Below are 16,177 nucleotides of genomic sequence, written 5' to 3'. Positions count from 1 at the left end.
CAACCTTTCTCTGTAACTTAGTTGCTGAAACCCAGGCAACATTCTAGTAAATCTCCTCTGTACTCTCTCTATTTTGTTGACATCCTTCCTATAATTAGGCAACCAAAATTGTACACCATACTCCAGAATTGGCCTCACCAATGCCTTGTACAATTTTAACATTACATCCCAACTTCTATACTCAATACTCTGATTTATAAAGGCCAGCACACCAAAAGCTTTCTTTACCACCCTATCTACATGAGATTCCACTTTCAGGGAACTGTGCACAGTTATTCCCAGATCCCTCTGTTCACCTACATTCTTCAATTCCCTACCATTTACCATGTAATCACAGGGTCTTCAGAGGCTGTGGGGCTCTTGAAGGTACAACATTGGTCTCTCTTTCACAGGGAGCATGGAAAGCATTGAGCTCATCTGGCAGTGACACGTAATTGTCACTTGATCTACTCGGTTTTGTTTGATGGGAAATGATGGCAGGCAAACCATGCCAGTTTCCCGAGCCTCCAGTTTAGTCTAGATGTTTCTCTTTGCATTCGTCATGGCCGTTCGCAGGTCATACCTAGACGTCTTCTACAAGTCTGGATTGCCTGAGTTGAACACATCAGATCTGGTTCTCAGATTGCAGATTTCCTTGTTCACCAAAGACTCCAGGTTTGGGGACACACAGAGAGTCAGGGGGTATGGAGAGAAGGCAGGTACAGGATACTGAGTTGGAGCCATGATCATATTGAATGGCGGTGCAGGCTCGAAGGGCAGAATGGCCTACTCCTGCACCTATTCTCTATGTTTTTATGTTTCTATAGTCCTGTTAGGACACATGCCTCCACACGTTTCCTCAAGAAGTCGGTGACAACAGTGGTGTATTCTTTCAGGTCTGTTGCAGAGCTGTTGAATATTGGCCAGTATAAGGAGTCCAAGCCGGTAGAGTCACTGCCTTACACCGCTCTCAGCACCGGAGACCCGGGTTTGATCCCAACTACATGTGCTGTCTGTCCGGAGTTTGTATGTTCTCCTCGTGACCACGTGGGTTTTCTCCGAGATCTTCGGTTTCCTTCCACACTCCAAAGACGTATAGGTTTGTAATTGGCTTTCTATAAATGGAAATCGTCCATAGTGTGTGCAGGATAGTGTTAATATGTGGGGATCGCTGGTCAGCACGGACTCGGTGGGCCGAAGGGCCTGTTTCCACGCTGTGTCTCTAAACTAAACAAAACAATGGATGGAGAAACATTCGGGCTGGAGGGCTCTCTCTGGAGAGATGGGAATGAGCCATGGTTCTGTGACACAAAGTGCATAACATTCCCTCGTGTTCCTTTGGTAAAGCAATCTTACCGTTACATTCTCAATCTTACATTCTAGGGACTCTACTATGGCCAAAATACTGGGGGTACGGTGATGGGGGTGGGAGATAGTGGTGGTTCCCATGCTCCATCCTATTGTTAATCGAGAGCAACCTCCTGGAGAGAAAAACTGAAGAAACAAATAAAACACAAAGAAACACTTATGTAGTAAGCAGATGGTGAACAAGGACTCTTGTGTCGGCTATCAATGACACTACCATCAGCACTGGTCGTTACAAATGACCAACTTGCACTGGTATGCTGCTCTCATGCAGGATTACTACTTCGAGAGTGTTGTCAAGAGTAATTTCACTTTGGCACAAAGAAGAAAGCAGGACAGGTGACATAAAGCTTGGATAAAGCGGTTAATTTTGAGAGAATTCCAGAGCTTTGTATCCCTGGGGCTAAAAGCCTCACCCGCTGATGGTTCGGTGATCAAAACCAGGAAGGACACAATGTGCTGGAGTAACTCAGCGGGTCAGGCAGCATCTCTGGAGAAAAGGAGTAGGCGACATTTCGGGTCGAGACCCTTCTTCAGATCAAAATCAAGAAAGAAACATAGAAACATAGAAATTAGGTGCAGGAGTAGGCCATTCGGCCCTTTGAGCCTGCACCGCCATTCAATATGATCATGGCTGATCATCCAACTTGCAAGGAACGGAAGAGCATCTTGGAGCTGGACAAGGGTACAGAGACAGGGAGTGGCATGAAATCAATGGCGAACAATACCAAAACTGAGGGGTTTCTGTAAATAAGCTCTTTCTAAGCCTCCCCCCAGTCTAGGGCAGTCAATAAACCACTGATTCAAGTACCGGAACAACTAAACTTTATTTTTAGAGAAAACAACAAGTCACCCTATACAATACCTAAACCACTGCAGGTTCGATCCTTGTATCTGCCTGCCCAAGCCTTTAAGCCTCGTGCAAGCAGAGACACTACAAAAGGTCACGCAGTCCCAAGCGCTCTTCCAGAAGATCGACAACGGACCTCGTGGGGGCTGCCTTTTATAGGTCCCCGAAACTTGAGGGGCCGAACTACAGAGGGGTGGTATGTTTACAATCGAATCAAGTGCAACAAATTACAATAACACATTACTGACAGGTATACAGGCCAATTACAGAAACAGGTGAAGCTTCCAGTAGAGGCTAACAGAACCTTGAATATGCAACATTTGCCCTGGGATTCAAACAAACCAGACAATGCTTAACATTTCAACCAATCAACACTTAACCGGGTAACTGTCTTGCAACATTATTTACAACATATACAAGGCTCTTGCAGAGAACCAATTCACCTCATGCATTTTACATTTCCTATGATGTTCTTTGCAGAAATCTCATTCATCTGTCAACTGACTATGCAACACTGATCTGGGCCACAGACTCGCTGGCACCATCAGAAGCTTGTCCCATTTCTACAGAGAACACCTGACTTGACCAAAATGGCCTAGCAACAGATGAGTCCTGATTAAAGTTTGGGTACTATGGCTGCTCGGTTTCAGCCAGGATTAACACTCTTCTTCCTCGTGTCCGGCCATCTTCTGTATCACTTCTTTCCGGTCGGTCAGTGACGGTTGACGGTCGGAGATTGCAGAATTGGCTACTTCAGTCAGTCACTGTGGTACAGTTTCTGTCGTCAGCATTGCCTGGGGTGCGCCACTTGGAGGCTTCTGCTTGCATTCCAGGCTTAACATATCTAGACTGGGAGCGCGCATTAATAGGCAACAGGTGGACAGGACTTTGTTTATATTTGTGAGCGGATAGCAGAGTTCTAAAGACAAAAGTCAATGCCTCGACATTAACAACCAGCTGCTAAAAAGCCCAAATTAACAGCCAGAGTAACTGAATTCCCGGCGCTCCGTATTCAGATAAGGGATTAGTGGCTTAAACAAGAACGTTACTCAGAGTGGCATCATTAATAATGAAATACAGGCAGGGGATGAGAGCTCAGCCGTTTGTCACTCAGCACCTGCACCGCGCTATTTTTACAGCCTCCCACAGGAGCCAAGGTTTCTTTCCTCAATCAGCACCAAGGTGCTTGTTCCCAACTCAACTTTTACATCCCTGGATTGAAGCTGACAACACAGTGGTCCATCACAAGGTAGAGCGATGGCAGCCCTGACTGAAACACACTGATTCCCTGCTGCAGAGTAATTCCTCCCCCCCCCCCCCCCCCCCCCCCCCCCCCGGTCACCCCCCACTTGCTCGAATAACTGTGCGCTGTGCAAAGGAACTGCCAGCCTTCCAATTCCTGACCCGAAGATGTGCTTATTCAAGCTATTTGTGGCTACTCGTAAACCTGCTCAGAAGAAGGGAATGAATAATATAGAAAGGTGAAAGTTCTCCAATTCTTCTCCAGGCTGTTCTCCCTTTTCCAAGCTTCTTTTCCCCAAACGCCAAAATGAAACGCAAGATACAGTTAACTGTTTTACCACCTGCAAGGATGTTTGGCAAATACCTGAAGTGCAATATCTAACCCCAACACTCTAGTACTGCTTTTGGTGCGATTTAAGTGTGCATTCCAAAATGATGCGTTTGAGAAGTAAAACAATGCAGTTGTCAATATGCTGTGGACATTTTCCACTGTTGTGAAGGGATACAGCACCAGGTTACAGACAATGAATGTGTTAGAGTGTAATCAAGACGATGCTGAAGACGTTGATGGAAAGCGCATGTGTGGAGACAAAAGAGGAGCTTGCCAGCTGCATGGAGGACAGAGATGTGTGGTGCGTACTTCACCGTGCCTGTCGGAAACCAGCACCACGTTCATGTTAAATTCTGTAATGTGTTGCGTCATTTTTATTTATTTTTTATTTTTCTACGGATGTACGGAAACTTAATTATTTCTTCTATGTAAAGCACGTTGGTTTCAACACGAGTTGATTTAAACGTGCTATCTAATTAACATTTACTTACTTACTTACACTGTGTTGCTAATGTTTTCAACAATGATGATGATGATGATGGTAATCTCATTGACATCTCTCTTTCGTTGTTTCACCCCAAAATTAAATGGATTCCTTTGCCTCCTGAGACAGCATTAAAGAGCCTTTCACTAATGCGGTGAGATTGGAATCCACATTTTCCTGTGTCTCACTCTTCAAATAATTGAACCATCACCTACTAAACCACAACAGTACTACACCAACATCCAATATAACACACTGCACTGTTTAGTTTAGTTTAGTTTTGTTTAGGAGCATACACCTGCCAACCCCCCACTGGCCTATCCCATAAAGCTGCTCCTATCCCATCTGTGGAAGAATCCGTGGTTCCTAAATTGGGCTCATTGGCCGCTTCAGAACCCATAAAGTTGGAATGGAAGCAAGTGATCCTCGATCCCTAGGGTTCGCCTAAACAGGCATTTACAAAATCATGCACCCCTCGTAACCCTATATGAAAAGAAAAACAATCATTGCACAGTGAAATGGTTGGGCAGAAGGTACAGAAGACCACTCCACTGGGTTCAGGAGTGGGCTTCCTACAACCATCAGGTTCTTGAACCAACCTGCACAACCTTAATCCTGCCTCAGCAACAGATCACTACGGACCACCTCTTGCACAACCAAGGACCTGTTTTCAAATTATGTTTTGCAACAATGTCAAGTTCTTTGCAATCTTTTTCTTTTAACTGAGTTGTAGAATTTATGTATAATTGATGGTTTTTGTTGGTGTTTCGGAGTGGCGGCGCTGCCCTGGCAGCAGCGGCTCACCGGCAGTCCCGTTTGTTTGTGTTTTTTGTGTTGTTTATTTCGTTTTGGTTAGTCTAGTTTTTGGTTCTTAGTTTGTGTTTTGGGGGGGGGGGGGGGTTGAAACGGGGTTTGCAGTCTCTCCCTGCGGGGGAATACGACTTTTTTGTCGTATTCCCCTTCTCTGCCTCCGTCTGCGCTGAGGCCTAATGGAGCTGGCAACCTCGAGGCTCCGGAGGCAGAGCCCGTCAGGACTCGCCCTGAGCTCGCTCCCGTGAGGGCGGTCCGGCTCAGGGCTGGAACAGTGCTCCCGTGAGAGGTTGTGACGCTCCCGTGAGGGCGGCCAGCCCAAGGGTGGAACGAGGCTCCCGTCGGAGTGGCCGAGCTCGGGGAGGTGCGGCGCTCGCAGCCCGAGGGAGGTTCGGCGCCCATGTTGTGGCGGCCCGGCCCGAGGGAGAAGCGACGCCCAAGTCGGGGCGGCCCGGCCAGAGGGAGAAGCGACGCCCAAGTCGGGGCTGCCCGGCCAGAGGGAGAAGCGACGCCCAAGTCGGGGCGGCCCGGCCAGAGGGAGGTTCGGCGCCCAAGTCGGGGCGGCCCGGCCAGAGGGAGAAGCGACGCCCAAGTCGAGGCGGCCCGGCCAGAGGGAGATTCGGCGCCCAAGTCGGGGCTGCCCGGCCAGAGGGAGGTTCGGCGCCCATGTCGAGGCGGCCCAGCCCGAGGCTGAAGACGGTACGGTACTCACGTGAGGGTGGCTGGGACGGTGTTCTGGCGGTGGTGGCCTGAGTCCGGGGTTCGGCCGCGGGCCAGCGGCTGCATCTGCAGGACTGGTGGGCGGCAGCTTCGACCACCCCGGGCCGCGGTGTTTGAGCCGCGGGACTGATTTGTAACATCGCCCGGGGGGGTATCGCCTCAGCGCAGAGGGAGAAGAGGAGGAAAGAGACTGCCGACCTAAGACTTTTGCCTCCATCACAGTGAGGAGATGCTGGGTGGACTCACTGTGGTGGATGTTAATATGTGTTTATTGTTGTTTTTATTGTATTGTATGTATGACTGCTGAAATTTCGTTCAGACTTCGGTCTGAATGACAATAAAGGCATATCTATCTATTTATCTATCTATCTATCTATCTATCTATCTATCTATCTATCTATCTAAGATCTTGCGGCAAGCAAGATTTTCATTGTATCTGCATCTTACTGTTCTGTGCAGAAACTCGACTTGTCTCGACTCGTCTCGACTTGACGTGTCCTTTCCCTGCTTTTCTTATTCCATCTCTCATTCCTGGACTACTGCCTCCATTTGAAGTGTCCATGGTGCCCGGGCAGTCCACAATGACCCTGTTATTCACCGTGACCCTTTCACAGTGCAGTGTCGTGCGCTAAGTAACCTGCAGTTTAATTTTGCAGCAATTGTGGTGGTAATCACCTTCCCCCTTGGGAGAGCTCAGTTTCACAGCAAGTTGATTTGATGGGAAATTGAAATTCCAGGAGACTGCGGTGTTGATGAAGAGAAGTAGTGCAGCGGATTTTGTTTGGCGATAGAACAGTGAAGCCTCAGGACTCAGGTTTCAGCTGGAGCTCAGAACCATTTTTCCTATCCCTGAGTTAAGCCCCTGTTCCACTTAGGAAACCTGAACGGAAACCTCTGGAGACTTTGCGCCCCACCCAAGGTTTCCGTGCGGTTCCCGGAGGTTGCAGGTGGTTGCCGGAGGTTGCAAGTAGTGGAAGCAGGTAGGGAGACTGACAAAAACCTCCGTTCAGGTTTCCTAAGTGGGACAGGGGCATTAGAAGGTTTAAAGGCCAGTACAGAGGAGCAGACTTCAAAACCTGGACTGTGTCTCCAGTGTTGAGTGTGTTCCCTTTCGGAACCGATAAACTCTTTAAGACAGCCAGCTCTTGTAGTTGTAGAGAGATACGGCAGGGAAACTAGCCCTTTGGTCCACACTGACCATCAACCACTCACTTACACTAATCCTACATCAATCCCATTTTATATCCTCCTTCCTAGTTTGAAGAAGTGTCCCGATCCGAAACGTCACCTACCCAGGTTCTCCAAGGATACTGGCTGACCCCCTGAGATACTCCAGCATATTGTGCCTTATATTGTCCTACATTCCCATCAGCTACCCCACACTCACGAGCTCACTAGGGGCAAGTTACATTGGCCAATTGGTCTACCACCCTACACATACAATACAATACAATACAATACAATACAATATATATTGTCATTTGAACCTCAGTGAGGCTTAAACGAAATTCTGTTTCTACAGTCATACAAACAAAAAACGATTCCTACTAGAAACACAACCAATTTAGTTCACACAAACATCCATCACAGTGAACCTCCTCCTCACTGTGATGGAAGGCAAAGTCTTTTCTCTCCCCTGCTCTCTATTTTTCTCCCGATGCTGAAGCCCGCTGTTGAAGCTCCCTGGGATGCGGGAGCAAACTGGAGAACCAAGGGGAAACCCACAGCATTACGAGGTGAACGTGCGACCTCCGCAAAGGCAGCACCTACCTGAGGTCAGTATTGAACTCGTGTCTCCAGCGCTGCAATGTAACACCTCTACTAGCTGTGCCACTTGCTAGTGTTCCAGAGAAATATAGAAGATTCCTTAGTGCATTGCTTTTCCTCTGAAGGTATTCATGAACATAGTGACCACGTGATATTGCACTGCACTAGTGTAGTTGCTTTTCACAAGAAGGTCAGAGCTGGTGATGTCTATGCTGCATGGGCATGCAGTTGTACTGTAATAGAGTCTTTTGCCATCCTGGTCATTTTTTAAATCTCTTTACCAACATCAATATCTGGTCATTTGAGGAAGCAGTTTGTGTCCAAATTCCCTGGAATATCCCCCATTGGCTGCTAAAGTCGTTAGGATGACATGAAGCCAGGAACAGGTGCTATATAACTGCAAGTCCCCCCGTCCTTTTTTCAATGCATGCAAGTGACAGAAAGTGGAAGGACCTATGAAATGCTTAGTTGCAAAATGGAAGCCTGTTTAAAGATTGAAGCAATATCAATGTGAAACAATAGGAAGTATAATGAGAAGAAACCAATATTCATTCATGCAATCACCAGACCCTTGTGTCATTGATTTCCCGATACAACCAGCCTGTGTGCTAAATAGGAAGGGTTGAACATATGTTGCTGCTCATTAACAGTTTCCACACCTTACAGCAGAAGGATTGATTAAGCAGTTTGCTGACAAACTGAACAGAACTAAGTAGCGGATCAATACTGAGGCTTTTAGTCTTCACAATACGCTGAAGCACCTGCAAGTTACCCTCCCATTAATCCTTTGATCGGTCCGTACACTTACAGACCTCCAATGATCCGCCGAACCTACGTGCTTGTTGAATTGATAAACTTATCTTCCTTTTGAAGCGATCTGAAATGTACACTAGGCCCTCGAAATGTGCACCAGGCCCTCTATATTGTTATATTGAACTTCCAGTGGAAGTGGTGGAGGCAGGTTCGTTTTATCATTTAAAAATAAATTGGATAGGTATATGGATGGGAAAGGAAGGGAGGGTTATGGTCTGAGTGCAGGTAGATGGGACTAGGGGAGAATAAGTGTTCGGCACGGACTAGAAGGGCCGAGATGGCCTATTTCCATGCTGTAATTGTTATATGGTTATATGGTTATATATGGAGCTAAAGCAATATTGTAGAGTAGATAGACTCAAAAAGCTGGAGTAACTACTCAGTGGGTCAGGCAGCATCTCTGGAGAAAAGGAATAGATGACGCTTCGGGTTGAGATCCTTCTACAGACCCTTACTGAGTATGTAATTTGTAAAAATATCACTCCTATAATTGTCCTAATCGTACAGCAAACGAAACATAAAGGATCACTGTGCATAAACTTACATTTTGAAGCAGATGTCAACGTGGCTGGATACACCCTGGGAGATATGGATGGAAATGATGGCAAGGATCACAGTGACCACTGAACACTTGACCCAAGATCTACAGTTGGTCACATCTTATAGTGATCCACCAACTAAACTAAGGTGCAACATCCCATGTATATTAGGTTGGGTTTATGATTGTCATGTGCATTGTGTGTTATTTAATCAAATCAGATAATACTTTGCATGGAACAAGTCAAACACAAGTACACCAGGTGGAGCAGAGAGAAAAAAAACAGAAAAATACCAGGAAATGCTACACTTGTCGCCTTACCTCCCCCCTCGACTCCATTCAAGCAATCTTTCCAGGTGAGACCGTGGTTCACCTGCACATCCTCCAACCTCATTTATTGCATCCGCTGTTCCAGCTGTCAACTGCTCTACATCGGTGAGACCAAGCGCAGGCTTGGCGATCGCTTCGCCCAACACCTCCGCTCAGTTCGCAATAACCAACCTGATCTCCCGGTGGCTCAGCACTTCAACTCCCCCTCCCATTCCAAATCCGACCTTTCTGTCCTGGGCCTCCTCCATGGCCAGAGTGAGTCCCATGGTAAATTGGAGGAGCAGCACCTCATATTTTGCTTAGGCAGTTACGAATCGGCCGTTCCAGGTGGCCCAGCCGCTGAGAGGACTCTCCCGAAGCCCGGGCAACACCACCCGGCCAGAACGGCCAGGAACATCGGGCCTCCGTAGAGGCCATAGCGGTGGCCTCAATAGGCCTGACTTTGGGAGAACTGGAGATGGGGACTGGACTTTGTGCCTTCCCCCACAGTGGCAATCATTGTGGGGGGATGATTTTTTTTTGTGTGTAAGTTAATATGTTAGTCTGCGTCCAAGATGGCTGTTGGAAGGGAGAGTGGACGCTGGCGCGCTTTAGCTGCCGCTGCTCTCTCTTCACACTGTGTTTTTGACTTTTTGTCTTTGGAGCGATTTCTGTCTTTGATTTGTGTATTGGTGATGTCCTTATTATTTATTTTACTCCGACTATATGTTTTTTTCTCTCTTGTTAATCTCTGTAAGGTGTCCTTGAGACTTTTAAAAGCGCCCGCAAATAAAATGTATTATTATTATTATTATTATTATTCCCCAGCAGTATGAACATTGACTTCTCCAAATTCAGGTAGTCCTTGCTTTTTCCATCCTTCCCCTCCCCTTCCCAGCTCTCCCACAGCCTACTGTCTCTGCCTCTTCCTTTCTTTTTCCCGCCCCCCCCCCCCCACCCACCCGACATCAGTCTGAAGAAGGGTCTCAACCCGAAAAGTCGCCTATTCCTTCGTTCCATAGATGTTGCCTCACCCGCTGAGTTTCTCCAGCATCTGCAGTTCTTTCTTAAACAGTATGCAGATATATAGTTACTCAACATTTTAGCTTAACAGTTCCAGAGAAAAGTTGAATGATTGCGTACAGTTTTGGTCTATTGCGTACAGTTTTGGTCTCCTAATCTGAGGAAAGACATTCTTGCCATAGAGGGAGTACAGAGAAGGTTCACCAGACTGATTCCTGGGATGTCAGGACTTTCATATGAAGAAAGACTGGATAGACTCGGCTTGTACTCGCTAGAATTTAGAAGATTGAGGGGGGATCTTATAGAAACTTACAAAATTCTTAAGGGGTTGAACAGGCTAGATGCAGGAAGATTGTTCCCGATGTTGGGGAAGTCCAGAACAAGGGGTCACAGTTTAAGGACAAGGGGGAAATCTTTTAGGACCGAGATGAGAAAAACATTTTTCACACAGAGAGTGGTGAATCTCTGGAATTCTCTGCCACAGAAGGTAGTTGAGGCCAGTTCATTGGCTATATTTAAGAGGGAGTTAGATGTGGCCCTTGTGGCTAAAGGGATCACGGGGTATGGAGAGAAGGCAGGTACAGGATACTGAGTTGGATGATCAGCCATGATCATATTGAATGGCGGTGCAGGCTCGAAGGGCCGAATGGCCTACTCCTGCACCTATTTTCTATGTTTCTATGTTTCTATGTTTTCAATGAGATAGGTTGGAAAAATCGGGACTGTACCCTAACTTGTTGAAGGACCTTTCAGAAGTCTGATAACAAAGGGGAAGAATCTGTTCCTGATTCTGATGGTGTGTACTTTCAAGCTTCTCTACTTTCTACCTGACTGGAGCGAGGAAAAGAAGGAATGACTGGGTTTCTCTCCCCGCTCTCCATACTGGCACCCGGCAGTATGCTTTCTATAGTGAGAAAGGACATTGTGGATCTGGCCGAATGTCTGGAAAACATCCTTAGGTGACATTCCAGGTTGAGACCCATTGAGTTACTCCAGCACTTTGTGCCCATTTGTGTATTAACCAGCATTTGCTGAACATCTGCTTAACCAGCATCTGCTGTATTAATCAGCATCTGCAGCTCTTTGTTTCTATATTATGCTTTCTATGGTGCTCCTAAGGATGTTAGAAATACACTCTCACTCAACTTACTCTGAAGACTAATAGAAACATAGAAAATAGGTGCAGGAGTAGGCCATTCGGCCCTTCGAGCCTCCACCGCCATTCAATATGATCATGGCTGATCATCCAACTCAGTATCCTGTACCTGCCTTCTCTCCATACCCCCTGATCCCTTTAGCCACAAGGGCCACATCTAACTCCCTCTTAAATATAGCCAATGAACTGGCCTCAACTACCTTCTGTGGCAGAGAATTCCAGAGATTTACCACTCTCTGTGTAAAAAATGTTTTTCTCATCTAAGTCCTAAAAGATTTCCCCTTTATCCTTAATATTAGGAATGTCAGAGGGCTGCCCTAATCGAACGATATCTCAAAGACATTTCTTTGACTATGGTTTAATAACTGAGAAAAAACTTATACTTAAATTCTGTAAAAAGATAACAGTCCCCACAGTGAAGATGTGGATCACAGAAATGACCGAGACACCACATCTAGAAAAAATAAGGCTCGTCTTGACTGACAAACCAGATCAATTTTCCAAAATATGGTCTCCTTTTATAGAATTTCTTCAACAACGGTTGAACACAAATTCAAAACCGCGCTAGGGTCGGGTGAGCGGGCGTATGGAAGGGCAGTGGGATATATCTCCGCTTCTTTCACTTCTTCGTTAGTTCTGGAGTTTTTCTTTTATCTTTTTCGTGTTTTTCTTTTTCTTTTCTTCTTTCTTTCCCTTTTTTCGTTTTTCCTTTTTTCCGATTTAGTTATTAGTTTATAAAATGTTAAAACTGAAGCAGTACGAAAATTGTATAACTGTTATGTCGATTATTTTCTCTTTGTACAATCGCTTCTAATAAAAATAAATAAATAATAATTTTAAAAGAACTTACTCTGAAGACATGTTCTGGACCCGAAACGTCACCCATTCCTTCTCTCCAGAGATGCTGCCTGTCTCGCTGAGTTACTCCAGTTTTTTGTGTCTTACTCTGAAGGCAGTTACCGGTTACAGTTAACTGGATCATTAACAATGTTGTTCGAAGAAAGCAGAAGAAAGGAGGAAAAAGGAAAGGAAATAAATAAGCAAGCCTCGGTTTAGTCTCTCATCCAAGGATGGCCACATCCTGAAGCTCACCGCTCCTTCAGCATTGTGGTTGCAGTTGTGGCCTACATTTTATTCTCAGTGAGTGAGGTGGGACTTGAACCCTGATCCTTCTGAATCCCCATGGGTGCACTGTCTGCTGACCCTGATAATGTAAGCATTGCATTGCGTAGAATTGCAGAACAGTAGGATTGTGAATACCTGCGCCATAGGAGGAGGCTATTCAGTCTTGTGTCAGTGTTAGCGCTGGCTCTTTGAAAGGGCAGTTACTCTCCCACATCCATACTTATTGTCCATTAACTCGGATAAGTTCATATGTTCATAAGCTATAGGAGCAGAATTAGGCCGTCAGGTCTACTCCGGCATTCAATCATGGCTGATCTATCTTTTCTTCTCAACCCCATTCACCTGCCTTCTCCCCAGATATCAGTCCCTCAAATATCTGCCCAACTCACTTTTTAAAGCTATTTACGGAATAAATTTCCACTACTTATGCAAGCAAGATGTTTTTTTAATTTAAGGAGACAGCATGGAAACAGGCCTTTCTACCTACTGAGTCCACACCAACCATCGATCACCTGTTCACATTAAGTCCTGTTATCCCACTTTCGTATCCACTCGGTATACAATAGGGGCAATTTACAATGGCCAGTTAACCTACAAGATTAGATTAGATTAAATTAGATTCGTTTATTGTCATTCAGACCTTTCGGTCTGAACGAAATGTTGTTTCCCTGCAGTCATACATATAATTTAAAAAATGACAAAAACACACAATCAACACAAATTGAACATCCACCACAGTGAGTTCACCAAACACCTCCTCACTGTGGTGGAAGGCAAAATCTTAAAGTCTCTGTCTCTTCCCTCTTTGTTCTCCCTCTGCGCCGAGGCAACGGTTCAAACTCCGCGGGTGGTCGCTGCCTCCGCCACAGCTCCGAGGCCGAGTCGGGTCTCCGCTACCGCTGCTGCTGCCGCTGCCGCCGCTACAGCTTCGGGGCCGAGTCGGGACTCCGCTACCGCTGCTGCAGCCGCTGCCGCCGCCACAGCTCCAGGGCCGAGTTGGGTCTCCGCTGCCGTTGCCTCCGCCACAGCTTCGGGGCCGAGTCAGGTCTCCGCCGCTATCTCCGCCACAGCTTCGGGGCCGAGTCAGGTCTCCGCCGCTGCTGCCGCCGCTACAGCTTCGGGGCCGAGTCGGGTCTCCGCTGCTGCTGCCGCCGCCACAGCTCCAGGACCGAGTCGGGTCTCCGCTGCTGCTGCCGCTGCTACAGCTTCGGGGCCGAGCCGGGTCTCCGCTGCCGCTGCTGCTGCCGCTGCCACCGCCACAGCTCCAGGACCGAGTCGGGTCTCCGCTGCTGCTGCCGCCGCTACAGCTTCGGGGCCGAGTCGGGTCTCCGCTACCGCTGCTGCTGCCGCCACCGCTACAGCTTCGGTGCCGAGTCGGGTCTCCGCTGCCGCTGCTGCTGCCACTGCTACAGCTCCGATGCCACCAGCTCCGCCATTAGGCCTCGGCGCAGACGGGGACGGGGAATACGACGGAAGAAAAAGTCGCATCCCCCGAAGGAAGAGACCAAAGCATGTTTCTCCCACCCCACCCACACACATACACAACTTAATAAAACAAAATTAACTAAAACATGACAAGGAACAAACCTGCACATCTTGAGATGTGAGAGGAAAACGCGACACATAAAGGAATCTAACATGGTCTTAGGGAGAACATGCAAATTCCGCACAACAGCAACTGTGATCAGGATTGAACATGGGTCTCTGGCGCTATGAGACAGCAGCCCTATAGACTGCACCACTCTGCCACACTAAATGTTCTCTGTCATTCTCCTCATCTTTCTCCAGGTGAGTCCCCATAATTTACTGTAGATTCATGATCATTTTATTACCGACCCACTCGCCCCAGGGAATAACATTTTGCCAGCTCCTCTATGAAACCATCTGCATCTTGAAAGTCTCCATTTGGCCATCTCTTTATCTTCCTTATTCATAAGCAAATAAAGGGCTAGTTTCCTACTTATCCACATAACTGAAGTTCCTCATGCATGTTTTCAACTTTAAGGATCGATGAATATGGACACCAAGACCTGTCTGCTCATCCAGACGTCACAATGTCAGGCCATTTGTTATGCACTGGTCACTACTGGTAAAATATACCAGCCTCAACTACAGTAGTGTGCGTGTTATCTCTTCAGGGAGTATGTGACTCAATAACACAAGCACTTGGGAGGGAGCAGATCGTTGGAAAACAAGGTAAAGTAGACCACTTAGAACTCCAGCTTCCATATAACTGGTAACAGAGAAACAAAAGGAGGTAATTCGGCTGCAGAAGCCCGTTCCACATTGAAGGAAGGTCATAACTAATCTGTATCTTATGCTTAGCTTGGTTCCATAGTCTTTGACAAATGCCCATGGAAATGTTGTAACTGTCAACCCTGTTTTAACTTTGTTTTTAACCCTGTTTTTAACTTTTTAACCCTGCACCGCCACCCCATGCCCAGCTTCAGGGAGCAGAGTTCCATTTTCCACTATCATTTGTGAGAAGAAGGGCTTCCTAACATTCACCCCCTGAAGGCCTCTGCTCTCATTTTAAGGGTAAGGTCCCTTGTTTATGGGTCATCCAGCAGAGGAGGAATTTCTGTAGCAATGGGGTGGTGACTCTAATGGCGCAGACGGCCATGGAGGCCAAGTCATTAGGTATTTCGAAAGCAGAGATTTGTTCTTGATTAGTAATGCTCCTGTCCCAATTAGGAAACCTGAACAGAAACCTCTGGAGACTTTGCGCCCCACCCAAGGTTTCCGTGCGGTTCCCGGAGGTTTTTGTCAATCTCCCTACCTACTTCCACTACCTGCAACCTCCGGCAACCACCTGCAACCTCCGGGAACCGCACGGAAACCTTGGGTGGCGCGCAAAGTCTCCAGAGGTTTCTGTTCAGGTTTCCTAAGTAGGACAGGGGCATAAGGGTATAAAAGGTTATGGGGAGAAGGCAGAAGAATGGGGTTGAGAGGGAAAAATATATCAGCCACGGAGCATACTTGATGGGTAGGATAGCCTGCTCCTATGCCTTATGCAGGAATGACTGTAGGAATGACATTTCGTTCAAACCAAGCTGTTTGAATGACAATTAAAGGCATTCTATTCTATTCTATTATGGTCTCTTCTCCTCATAGAAATGGACTCTTGGCCACGTGCACTAACGTCGCAGTGTGGTTGTGCTTGCATATGGCGAGCCACTTTCAAAGTCAGGTTCCATTAAAGTCAGAGAACAATGCGCAAACACTCCCACAGAGCATGTTTAGCTTCTGCAATCAGAATGAATTATCACAAAACATCGTGCCTTAAATTTTCTTGGCTCCTCATAGAGGTATCTTGTCTCTCCACAGGAAAGCACCAAAAACTGGCTCGTCTCCCATTGCAAAAGTAGTTGAATCTGAGACAGAGCTCATCACTTATTTACTTCAGGAGAACTGCAGCATAAAGTATAAACCACAACTCAATCAAGTTTTAGATTGACAGCAGCCTTTTCTTTCAATTCTTTCCCTGGCCGTTCTCGATCTTAGTGTTTGCCCGTTCAGTCAAACCATTGTCTAAACCAGTGGTTCTCAACCTTTTTTCAGTGATGTACCCCCTGTGAAATATTTTTTCAGCCAAGTACCCCCTAACCAGCGCAAAAATATAGGCCTACATATATGTAGGCCTATATTTTAAAATCTCACGTACC

Source organism: Amblyraja radiata, chromosome 5, assembly GCF_010909765.2.
Source record: "Amblyraja radiata isolate CabotCenter1 chromosome 5, sAmbRad1.1.pri, whole genome shotgun sequence".
NCBI classification, from domain to species: Eukaryota; Metazoa; Chordata; class Chondrichthyes; order Rajiformes; family Rajidae; genus Amblyraja; species Amblyraja radiata.
Note: the sequence above shows the minus strand (reverse complement) of the source record.